This window comes from Rhinopithecus roxellana, chromosome 5, assembly GCF_007565055.1.
Source record: "Rhinopithecus roxellana isolate Shanxi Qingling chromosome 5, ASM756505v1, whole genome shotgun sequence".
NCBI lineage: Eukaryota > Metazoa > Chordata > Mammalia > Primates > Cercopithecidae > Rhinopithecus > Rhinopithecus roxellana.
This window is the reverse complement of record NC_044553.1, coordinates 67,851,643-67,861,495: the sequence shown is the minus strand read 5'-3', so window position 1 is coordinate 67,861,495 and position 9,853 is coordinate 67,851,643. Positions and strand designations below refer to the sequence as shown.

Here is a 9,853-nt window from a genome sequence, read left to right as displayed (position 1 = left end):
ACAAAGCAGCTACTCTGGTGGGTGCTGGGTGTTGGGGGTGGAGTCAGCTCAGCCTCTCTTTCCACTGCAGCCTCTCCGGGGACCTGGGGAACCCCTCAGGCTCCTGGCAGCTTCACAGAATGCAATATGAAAGCTACTGATCCAGGCTATTTTTACAGAGGAGTGTCAGAAAAGGGAAGGGATTTTTCCAGGGTCAAATAGTCTGTGGCAGAGCTGGAGGCAAATTAGATGATGTTTTTTTTTATTTAGTTTTTTTATTATTGAAACCTACTTCCTACTCCAAGTAACCCATGAGAAGTGGAGCAGAAACCCAAAAGAGACATGGGAGTTGTGGCAGAGACAGAAGACAGTAGGTAGCTACAGCAGGATACCTTGGCTCCTTTGCAAGATAAGTAAATCAAGATGAGTAACTCCTGACACCAGGACGGGGAGGCTGGAACCTAATTTAAATCTGTCCCCTGGGGGTCTGCTGGGACCTCTCTCTTCATGTCCAGGTAGCATTTGGCCTCTGTGGCCTAGAGCTGCTCATCAGCCCTGGTTTCTCTGATAATGGTGTCCCTCTGTTGTCACGCAGCCAGGGTGAGACAGCCGTGATATCCTCAGGGGCAATGAGCCACAGGGAGGTCAAGTGAACTCTTCCTCCCGAGCATGAGCAGAAGACACTTTGCCTGAACACAACCACTGAAATGTTAGAATGCAGAGGGGTGGATGGATGGGCATGAGGGATTCGGGCACACCCGAGGGCCCTACTTGGGGATTTCCGGGTCACATTCTTACAGGCTGTGGCCACACAACACTGCAGGAAGGTGAATGAGCCATAGCAGCTGATGCATTGATTAGATTTGTTCTTTATGTTGCCAGGCCCAGAAGAACCCAGCAGTAATCTAAAACATTACCTCATACCTAGAGTGGCCCAAACCAACAGCAGGCAATCCACATCAGCAGAAAATCCAGCCTGCCTCTCTAGCTCTGACTTTGGAATGTGGAACTTAAAGCACTTTCAATTTCCTTTGAGTTGCAGCAGATCCTTCACTTTATTATCATTAGGGGCACTTTACAATGAATGCATGGCCCTGGAGACATGGCTTATAAGCATGCTGTGAGGCACACGAAAAGGAGTCAAAGCAGTCATGCTTGCCCTGCAAAATTCAAGAAATGATTTCTCCGCACTCAGACGCTTTAATAGAACTACATTAATAGTCATTTGGAACTTGAGGTCATTTCCCCTATTTGTGCCACTGATCCTTGAACTCATACTCTGAGTACGAGTATGTATCCTGTATGTGATTAAAATATAACCTGAGGCCGGACGTGGTGGCTCATGCCTGTAATCCCGGTACTTTGGGAGGCCGAGGCAGGTGGATCACTAGAGGTTAGGAGTTTGAGACTAGCCTAGCCAACATGGTGAAACCCCGTTTCTACTAAAACTACAAAAATTAGCTGGGTGTGGTGGGAGATGCCTGTAGTCCTAGCTACCCGGGAGGCTGAGGCAGGAAAATCGTTTGAACCCAGGATGCAGAGGTTGAAGTGAGCCGAGATCATGCCACTGCACTCCAGCCTGGATGACAGAGCAAGACTCCATCTCAAAAAAAAAAAAAAAAAAAAAAAAAAAAAAAATATATATATATATATATATATATATATATATATAGTTGATATAGTCTGTTACCATAGGAAAACTTGGCTTCCATGGCTATGGTGATCTGGGGACTTTTAGAGTGACAGTGTTAGACAGATTGATTTTTATTGGCTGAATCTTAGATTTTACTGATATATAGGATATCCCATACCATGATATTCGGGCAGTATTACAGCTTGAGACAATTTTTAAAAAGGCATTTCTCAAGAGAGTTATAAGCCAAACTTTCCTAGCCCCCTCCAACTCATTCCGTCCTTCTCCCAATGCATGACAGGACAGGGAAAAAGGCTTTAAATCAGGTTTTAAGAAAGAGGATACATTGGTTTACAACCTTTGCCTATTATCCAGAGAGTTTCTGATCTTTTCTTTTTTTTTTTTTTTTTTTTGAGACAGTGTCTCCCTCTGTCGCCCAGGCTGAAGTGCAGTGGCACAATCTCGGCTCACTGCAAACTCCGCCTCCCAGGTTCACACCATTCTCCTGTCCCAGCCTCCCGAGTAGCTGGGACTACAGGCGCCCGCCACCACGCCCGGCTAATTTTTCGTATCTTTAGTAAAGGCAGGGTTTCACCATCTTAGCCAGGATGGTCTTGATCTCCTGACCTTGTGATCCACCCGCCTCAGCCTCCCAAAGTGCTGGGATTACAGGTGTGAGCCACTACACCCGGCCCTGATCTTTTCTTTGACGGTGGCATTATCTCATTTTTTGATAATACACATGGGTATTGGCAAGCTCTTGGGACCCCATGCCAAGCATCAAGATCCCATTTACCTGGTGATAGAAAACAGACATTCCTCACCCTTTCCACCCTCACCCTTGTTCACAGGGATGGCTGTACCTAAGGTCTATGGGTATTTATGCTTAGGAGAAGAAATTGTAGCTCAATTCACCAGGAAGATGGGAAACAAAAGAAAGCCACTATGTGCTATGTAAATGTCTAGCCATCCAAAACCACACTCTGCAGAGGAACCCTGGAAGGGCCTTGATAAATTACTCATAATTATTATCAGGCCTCTTTGTGATTACTCACATTTCTCTCAATATAGGGGAAAGATCAGCATTTTACCAAATCCACAACCATCAAACAAACAAGAGCTTTAATACTGCTGAAGAAAATCACACAGCTGAGCAGATTGATGTAGATTTGAATTCATGACCACCTATCTTAACTGGCCCCTCAGCTCTGCCTAGCTAGTATTCATTCTAGTTACTAGTTTTGATTATTTGTATTGACTCTTTTATATTTTCTCCACCTTCTCAAATATCTGATGCCCTCAACTTCCCCCACCCCTCAGTGGACAAAAAAAAAAAAAAAAAAAAAAAATACATTCTTCACGAAGAAAATTGGAGCCTTCAAATAGAAATTTCACCTTCGGCTGGGCGCGGTGGCTCAGGCCTGTAATCCCAGCACTTTGGGAGGCCAAGACGGGCGAATCACGAGGTCAGGAGATCGAGACTATCCTGGCTAACACGGTGAAACCCCGTCTGTACTAAAAAATACAAAAAACTAGCCGGGCGAGGTGGCGGGCGCCTGTAGTCCCAGCTACTTGGGAGACTGAGGCAGGAGAATGGCGTAAACCCGGGAGGCGGAGCTTGCAGTGAGCCGAGATCCGGCCACTGCACTCCAGCCTGGGTGAGGGAGCGAGACTCCGTCTCAAAAAAAAAAAAAAAAAAAAAAAGAATTCAAATTCATTGAACATGTTATATTGTAAAATATATATACATTAAAAAAGAAAAAACAATAAAAATTTTTAAAATAATTCAAGTTCAGGTGAGACACAGTGGGTCATGCCTCTAATCCCAGTGCTTTTGAAAGACTGAAGTGGGAGCATGGCTTGAGGCCAGGAGTTTGAGATCAGCTTGGGCAACATAGCAAGATCCCATATCTACAAAAAATAATTTTAAAAATTAGCTGGGCATGGCAATATGTGCCTGTAGACCCAGCTACTCCAGACGCTGAGGCAAGAGTATCACTCAAACTCTGGAGTTCAAGGTTACAGTGAGCCATAATCACATTATGGCACTCCAGCCTGGCAACAGAGCGAGACCTTAAAGAAATAAAGAAGAAATCAAACTGAAAGTGAGATGGTTGACACAGGATATGTATTAACCACATTGATTTGAATGGAAAAATAAAATCAGACTTTTCCTGTTAGAAGGTCAGATTTGGCTCACAGGTTTGACAGAGAGGATAGTCTTTGCAAGTAGGATGTATGGTGGACATTTTCCCTAGAATGGAATAACTTTAATCTGCAGCTCCACAGTTTGAACAGAAACAGACTGAAAGTACAGATACAACTTCCCTTTCCAGCCAAGATGGAGGAGCAGGGGCCAAGTTTACCCTCCTGCCTGAAACAACCAACCAAACAGAAAACACATGAAATAATGAGTTTCAAGACACTGGACATAAGGTAACAAAAGACAGTGATCTCTCAGAGGCAAGAAACAAACAAGGTGAACCCCTCGGTTTCCCAGCTTACTGCTTGAGAGGATATATTTCATGGAGGGAGAACCTAGGCAAAGCAAGTGACTCTGAGGTGAGGGGATAGCTGAGAGTTTGGAGCAGCAAACTGGCTAGAGGGCTCAGGACAGGGTACTGGAGAGGAGAAAGGTGGATACATAGAGAATTCCGGGGATCTGCAAAGGGCCCCCACTGAGTGTTCAACAGAGCGTGATTCATCACATAAGTGTAAAGAAACCACTTGAGACAAAGGAAAGAACCACCCGAAACAATGGGCTGGAACAGTAGCCAGAAGTCACACAGAGCCTGGACAGTGCCTGTCCCCATCAGCCAGATCGGAAAACCTCATAATTTATGGAGCATTGGTCAGAGCTCTCAGAAGGGCCCTCGTAGTGGGGATTAATTAGCCCTAGTTTAAACATTGCTAGATCCTCCCTAACAAATCTCAAAAGTGAGACCTGAAAGAATCAAGCTGTTTCTAAGTAACTGAACTGCCTCCCAGAACAAAGCCCGAGAACATTTACAGAAATCCAAAATTAACAAGCACCCAAAAATGTAAAATTCACAGTGCCTGATTCTCCAATAAAAAATTACCAGTCATGTGGTCGGGCGAGGTGGCTCACGCCTGTAATCCCAGCACTTTGGGAGGCCGAGGCGGGTGGATCACAAGGTCAGGAGATCAAGACCATCCTGGGTAACACGGTGAAACCCCATCTCTACTAAAAAATACAAAAAATTAGCCGGGCATGGTGGCGGGCGCCTGTAGTCCCAGCTACTCGGGAGGCTGAGGCGGGAGAATGGTGTGAACTCAGGAGGCGGAGCTTGCACTGAGCCAAGATTGTCCCACTGCACTCCAGCCTGGGCAAGAAAGCAAGACTCTGTCACAAAAAATAAAAAATTACCAGTCAAGCAAACTATGAACCATCATAAGGAGAAAAATCAATTGAAACCACCACAGCTGACACCTATGTGAGAATTGGACAAGGACATTAAAAGAATTATAATTGTATTCCATACGTACTAAGTAGAGACTAGGAAGATATTTTTAAATACCCACTTTGAATTTTAGAGACGAAAACTAAATTGTCTGAGATGATGGGGTGGTTGGGGTAGGCAGAAAGAAGAGGATGGGAAGAAGTACCAAGGGGAAGGAGGAATGATTTGGGTATGACGGGTGTGTTTATTATTTTAATTGTGGTGATGGTTTCACAGGTATATGTAATTTCTAAACTTATCAAATTGTACACTTAAAATGTGTGGTTTATGGAATCTTAAGTATATCTCAATAAAACTTAAAATTGTGCTGAAACAAAACCATTGGGGGAAACTGGGTAAAGAGTCCAAAGGACCTCCCTGTACTATCATTGTAACTTCCTGTCAATTATAACGATTCCAAAATAAAGAATTTAAAAGTGTTTTTAAAATTAAAAAAAAAAGTCTGAGATGAAAAATCACTGAATGGAATAACAACAGTTTAGACATTGCAGGAAAATAAACAGTAGTGCACTTGAAGACATAACAATATAAATTATCCAAAAAACACCATGAGAAACAATTTTAGAAATGAATACGAAGGGCTAGGCGCAGTGGCTCATGCCTGTAATCCCAACACTTTGGGAGGCTGAGGCAGGCGGATCACCTGAGGTCAGGAGTTCAAGACCTCCCTGGCTAACATGGTGAAACCCTGTCTCTGGTAAAAATACAAAAATTAACCTGGCGTGGTGGTGCACACCTGTCATCCCAGCTACTCGGGAGGCTGAGGCAGGAGAATCACTTGAGTACGGGAGACACAGTTTGCAATGAGCTGAGATGGCACCACTGCACTCCAGCCTGGGCAACAGAATAAGACTCCATCTCAGGCCGGGCGCGGTGGCTCAAGCCTGTAATCCCAGCACTTTGGGAGGCCGAGACGGGTGGATCACGAGGTCAGGAGATCGAGACCATCCTGGCTAACATGGTGAAACCCCATCTCTACTAAAAAAAAAATACAAAAAACTAGCCGGGCGACCTGGCGGGCGCCTGTAGTCCCAGCTACTCGGGAGGCTGAGGCAGGAGAATGGCGTAAACCCGGGAGGCGGAGCTTGCAGTGAGCTGAGATCCGGCCACTGCACTCCAGCCCGGGCGACAGAGCGAGACTCCGTCTCAAAAAAAAAAAAAAAAAAAAAAAAAAAGACTCCATCTCAAAAAAAAAAAAAAAAGAAAGAAAAGAAATGAATACAAAGTATACACAATATGACCAGGTGGGTGGCTCATGCCTGTAATCTCTGCACTTTGGGAGGCCAAGGTGGGAGAATCAGTTGAGGCCAGGAGCTCCCGACCAGCCTGGGCAATATAGCAAGACCTCATTTGCACAAAAAAATTTTTTTTAATTAGCCAGGCATGGTGGCATGTGCCTATAGCCCCAACTAGTTGGGAGGCTGAGGCAGGAGGATCGCTTGAGCCCAGGAGTTGAAGGCTGCAATGAGCTATGATCGCACAACTGCACTCCAGCCTGGGCAACCAAGCGAAACCTTATCTCAAAAAAAAAAAAAAAAAGTAAACAATATACAACAGGCAGAAAGTATGTCCCTCACAATGATTTAAAGTTATGAAAAAAATTTAAGCCAGGTGAGATGGTGCATGCCTACAGTCTTGGCTACTCAGGAGGCTGAAGTGGGAGGATGGCTTGAGTCCAGAAGTTCAAGGCTGCAGTATGCTATCTATGATCACACCTATGAATAGCCACTGCACTCTAGCATGGATGACATAGCAAGATCCTTCCTCTAAAAAAATAAAAATCAAAGTAAACTTAAATATTAAGTATCATGTAAAAACAGGCAAGAGGGTTTTTTTGGGTTTTTTTTTTTGTTTTGTTTTGTTTGTTTTTTGTTTTTTTGTAGGGGCATATGAATAAGGGAATTTAAAGATGCTACTCTGGATCCCATCTTCCTTCTTCCTTGCTCCTGAGCATCCTTTCCCTCCGTTCTACTGGCTCATTCCTATCGGCACACATATCCACAGCTTTTTTTTTTTTTTTTTTTTTCTTTTTGAGACGGAGTCTGCCTCTGTCACCCAGGCTGGAGTGCAGTGGCGCGATCTCGGCTCACTGCAAGCTCCACCTCCCAGATTGACGCCATTCTCCTGCCTCAGCCTCCCGAGTAGCTGGGACTGCAGGCACCCGTCACCACACTCGGCTAGTTTTTCTGTATTTTTAGTAGAGACGGGGTTTCACCGTGTTAGCCAGGATGGTCTCGGTCTCCTGACCTCGTGATCCGCCCACCTCAGCCTCCCAAAGTACTGGGATTACAGGCTGAGCCATCCCGCCGGGCCCACATGTCCACAGCTTTAGAGAAAGCTTTCTTTGACCCCCATAACCCATCTCCAGTTACTGCCCAGTTGCTCTGCTTTTTTTGCAACAGACTCCTGGAGTTACACCTGCCATCTCTGCTTCCTCATCTCCCACGTACTCTTCAACCCATGCCCATGTGACTGCCACCCCAAACGCTCCACCAGCATTCCTCTTGCTAGACTCATCACGACTTCTCTGTTGCTAAATTCACTGGATGCTTTTCGTTCTCGTTCTACTTGCCCTTTCAGCTATTTGTGTGTGTGTGTGTGTGTGTTTTTTTTTTTTTTTTTTTGGTTCCCAAGTTTTATTCAAGAACTCATACAAAATATTCTTGATAAATGAAATTTAATCCTCATTTTCCTCGTCTTCCTCGTCCTGGTTAATCTAGAAGTAACGTAATTCATAACTCTCTTTGCTGTTGGCAACTACGTGCTACCAGTCACATAGATTATTCTTCTTCAAATATTTTTTGGTGAGATATTTCAAATCCCTTTTGGAGAAAGGCACCACAGATGTCACGGTGATCTTGCTCTTGCTCCTTTCGATGGTTACCACCCCTCCACCAAGGTTCCCAGCTTTTTCGTTCACTTTGATCCTTTCTTGCAAAAACTGCTCAAAATTGGCAGCATCCATGATTCCATCTTCTACAGGGTGGATGCAATCAAGAGTGAACTTCAGAACCTGCTTCTTTTTTTGCCCCCCTTCGCCACAAGCTTTTTCACAGGAGCCATGGCGGCAGCAGAGTTAGAACGTCAACTATTTTCAATAGTTCACCACTTCCTCCTTCAGCAGCTTGCCACTTCCTCCTTAGATTTTGGAACACCACCCTTCTTTTGTTCTCTTCTCACCTCTCTGGCACCTCTTTATCAGGTCTCTTGGCAAGCACCTTATTACCATTGCAACTTCAAAATGCTAGTGTCCTGTCCTTGGCCCAAAGGCTCTCTGCACACTTCTTCTCTTGATCTTATCGAATATCAAGGTTTTGTTTTATTTTATTTTTTATTTTATTTTGTTTGAGACAGAGTCTCGCTCTGTTACCCAGGCTGGAGTACAGTGGCACCATTCGGCTCACTGCAACCTCCACCTCCCAGGTTCAAGTCATTCTCCTGCCTCAGCCTCCCGAGTAGCTGGGATTACAGGCATGCACCACCACGCCTGGCTAATTTTTCTATTTTTAGTAGAGACGGGATTTCACCATGTTGACCAGTCTGGTTTCGAATTTCTGGCCTCAAGTGATCCCACCTCGGCCTCCCAAAGTGCTGGGATTACAAGCGTGAGTCACTGTGCCCGGCCATTGTTTTGTATTTTTAGCAGAGACAGGGTTTCGTCGTGTTGGCCAGGCTGGTCTCGAACTCCTAAATATCAAGATTTTAAGTACATTCATATGTCAATAACTCCCAAGAGTGTATCTCCAATCCAGGCTCTCTTCCGGGCTCAAGGCCTGTACTTCCAATTGCCTACATGACCACCCCACTGGAATGCCTCAAAGATATGTCTGGTTTTCCACGTTCAAAACTGAACTCTCAATTTCCCCAGCAGAAAATAGTGACTCTGTCCACACAATTATTCAAGCCCAATTATTCGAAAAGAAAAAGGGCTGGGCGCGGTGGCTCACACCTGCCCCAGCACTTTGGGAGGCTGAGGCGGGCAGATCACTGGAGGTCAGGAGTTTGAGACCAGCCTGGCCAACATGGTGAAACCCTGTCTCTACTAAAAATACAAAAAGTTAGCCAAGCATGGTAGCAGCTACTTGGGAGACTGAGGCAGGAGAATCTCTTGAACTCAGGAGGCGGAGGTTGCAGTGAGCCGAGCCAAGATCACACCACTGCACTCCAGCCTGGGCAACCGAATGAGACTTCGTCTCCAAAAAAAAAAAAAAAAGAAAAAGAAAGAAAGAAAAGAATATATATATATATATATATATAAATTGAGCCAGGTACAGTGGCTCATGCCTGTTGGGAGGCTGAGGTGGGAAGATCATTTGAGGCCAGGAGTTTAAGACCAGTCTGGGCAACATAGCAGGACCCCATCTGTACAAAACTAGCTGGGCCTGGTGGCATGCACCTTTAACCTTTAGTGTTAGCTGCTCAGGAGGCTGAGGTGGGAGGATCTCCTGAACCCAGGAGTTCAAGGTTGCAGTGAACTATGATTGCACTCCAGCCTGGGCAACAGAGTGAGACCCTGTCTCAAAAAAATAAAATAAAATAAAATATAAATTTTATGACACTCTCCTGCTATAATGCTTCAGTGACTTTCCATTACTTTTAGATAAAATCTAATCTCTATACCTTAGCCCGTAAAATTTGTCTCTTGACTTCTTATTTCTCCAGTTTTATCTGTACCACTCTATTCCTATCTTTCTGTGCCTGTGGAAGAACCCGTTTCTGCCTTGGGACTTTGCATTTTCCCCTTTCCCCAATGAGATTA

General features: G+C 44.8%; 1 pseudogene; it reads right to left on the bottom strand.

Moving 5' to 3' along the window:
• Window positions 1-7,771: 7,771 nt before the first annotated feature.
• LOC104659665 lies at window positions 7,772-8,157 on the bottom strand (annotated as a pseudogene).
• Between the last annotated feature and the right edge of the window lie 1,696 nt (window positions 8,158-9,853).